Source organism: Falco peregrinus, chromosome W (genome assembly GCF_023634155.1).
Source record: "Falco peregrinus isolate bFalPer1 chromosome W, bFalPer1.pri, whole genome shotgun sequence".
In the NCBI taxonomy this organism is placed as follows: Eukaryota; Metazoa; Chordata; class Aves; order Falconiformes; family Falconidae; genus Falco; species Falco peregrinus.
Window position 1 is genome coordinate 26,053,554 of NC_073743.1, and position 2,767 is coordinate 26,056,320.

Genomic DNA, 2,767 nt, shown 5'->3' on the forward strand with positions numbered 1-2,767 from the left:
TAGCTCTCCAGTGAGCGTCTAAGTTACTGTCAAAGTCCATGCACCATGCAAGGTGGTCTGAATACAGCCCTTTACCTCTTTGTCTCAGCTCCCTCACCTGTAACACAGGGACAACAGTACACCTCAGCAAGGCTACGGAGATGTTCGGATCCAGTGAAGACAACATGGCTACTTTTATAGGCAAAGGTATACTATGCTGAAACAACATAAGGGGACCTGGGTTTAGAGGAGTTTGCCATCTGCAAGAGCTTACTTCAGATAGAATATCCAAGAGTTAAAAAAGGGGATGTACAAGTTAGCAAGAGTGCACCCTGGCACCCATAGCAGCAATTTTACATTGACTTTGCTGTATTTCAGCTTAGCAATTTCCAGATGGCACTGTATTTTACAATTTTCTCTTGCAGTTGACTATCATACATATATAGTACAACAAAGATGTACACAAGGATGAATTATTGCCTGTTCTTTGTTGTACATGCTTTCCCAAACATCTGGGGTTTTATTTATGTGACATTTAGTCTTCCTTGAAAGAGTATCTTTGCCTGGAAAAACAATATATGCAGCAGCTACAAAAGATGAGGAGAAAGAGAACAGTATGGCTAATAATGAGAACACCAAAGGCAAAAATGTACAGGGTTTTGTCACAGTAATCCTGAGGCTGATGGAAAGGTGGGATGAAATTTGGCAGGTACACAGAAAAAAACCAGTAGTTCCCAAGAATGAACCAGAGAAAGAGGAAAAGGCTGAGAGTTAGATGGATGTAGTACTTGTGAGCATTCTGCCTCCAGGGATATTAGTCATCATCATCAATCACAACAGACTTGGAAAGCAACTGCCTCATCCCGGTTGAGTCATACAGCAGGAGAGTCACCTGGAGGCATTGGAGGAGAAAAAGGCAGTAAGTAATGGGCTGCGGAAAGTCTGAAAACCTGGCCATGGCCAGCCTTTGGGCCGAATTAAAATGGGTGTGGGAAAAAAAAAAATCACATGAGAGAAAGCTGAGGACCCACAAATGAGGCAGATCCTGCTGGAAAATAATGCAGTTTTCCCCTACACCAGTGAGATTTAGGCCAGACATTGGGGAAAAAAAAAAACTTGCCAATGGTAAGAATGGAAAGGCATGAGAACAAATTGTGTAGGGAGACAACAGCAGCTCCCACGCTGAAGACTTAAGAACAGATTAAAGGAACTGCTACATGACTTAAGTAGAGTGGTTCCTGCTGTGTAGCAGGTGGATTTATCTCTCCTGTTTTCCATGGCTATGTAGGTGAATCAGCTTAAATAAAACTATGAAGTATTTAGACTTTGACCTAAACCCCAAATAAATTGCTTCAGCTACTCAGAATGATTCTGTCAAGTTTTCTTCAATTAAATGTAATTTTTTCAGATTGCTCTGTTCCTGCCTTCAGTCAGAACAAGCAGAGAAATAGGTGGAATACCATGACACTGTGAGGTTGGGAAGGTCTGGTCTACAGGGAAATGCAGTAGGATTCATCAGCAACACTTAGAAGTTTTCTAGTTTATTTTGGGCAATACAAAATATGTAGGTAGGTATCACAGCACTCTCCAAACTATCAAACTGCAACAAGGTCTTTTACCTTCTCATACCAACATACTCTTCATGCCAGTCCCTCTGTTGCCTTCTCCTAGTCTACCCTCATCCAGAACCTGCTCTTCTCTCTGTTTCTTCCTCAGCTGCTCTCCTTTCCTTGGCTGCCCAACTCCTTAACAGAACCAGCCACAGCTGCACCTTATCTACATCAGCCAACCCACTACCCCTGAAGCCAGCCCACAGCTGGATATTATCAATGATAATTAACCCAGCTTCATTCCTCTACAGGTAGGTAAGTAGGTTGTATGTAGGTGTGTAGAAGCTTTCAAATTTCTGTCCCTAAATGAGTTTCTTAATTTTGGTAGATTTATAGGTGAGATATATAAAGGGTCCAACAAGGATTTGAGCCAAACATTGTGAAACCTGTGTTCTTGCTACACCTGAAACACTTGGCCCAGTCCTCAAGACACTAGCTATTGTTATCACAATTCCCATTTTTAGGTTCCTGTGTAAGCCTTCCTGCAGTGAGCTGTGTCTTTAGGAAAGGGACTCTCAGAAACCAACTGAGCAAGAAACTGCCCTGGCCAACCAGGAATAAAATTCAGATGGAGAGGTAAAAAATGTGGATTTTTGAGTGGCTATGGGGAGTGACATACTGTCCAAGCAGGGGTTCTCAGCTGTGTTCTCTCCAAGTTATATTGTGCTCATTCTTCTCTTTGAAATGAGGTAGAATAGCACCCCTTGTTTTACACTCTTCCTTCTCCATTTGTCAGTGATTAATGGTGAGAACACCAGCTAAGGAAAAGCCATTTGGGTATATGTTTGGCTTAGTTCAGATATTAGTCTGGGTGCCAAATTTTCTACAGGCAAGGCTTAGCAAGAGGATCCAGGACATCTCGGGAAGAGGATTCTCTTGTTCTTCCCTGTAAAACTATTCAATTATATGTAAACAATTACATACTTGTTCAGAAAACCAGCTATTTTTCTAGCCCAGGTGTTGGTACCAGTTTGTGAGAAACAGATTAAAGTCCCAGCACCAACATAGGCCAAAAAAAATGGTGTTTCCACTGGATGTCTCACATCCAGCTGAGCACTCAGACTGGTAGGCTTGTTCAAATGAGCAGGGCATCTTCTTTTCAGGTGAACGTTTATTTTAGGCAGGCTCATGACACACAGGAGAGATAAACATATCTGGCCAGTGGGTCTGAGTTTTCC

At 42.2% G+C, this 2,767-nt stretch overlaps 1 pseudogene; it reads right to left on the reverse strand.

Moving 5' to 3' along the window:
* Window positions 1-514: 514 nt before the first annotated feature.
* On the reverse strand, window positions 515-865 carry LOC129783145 (transmembrane protein 272-like; annotated as a pseudogene).
* Window positions 866-2,767: the final 1,902 nt, after the last annotated feature.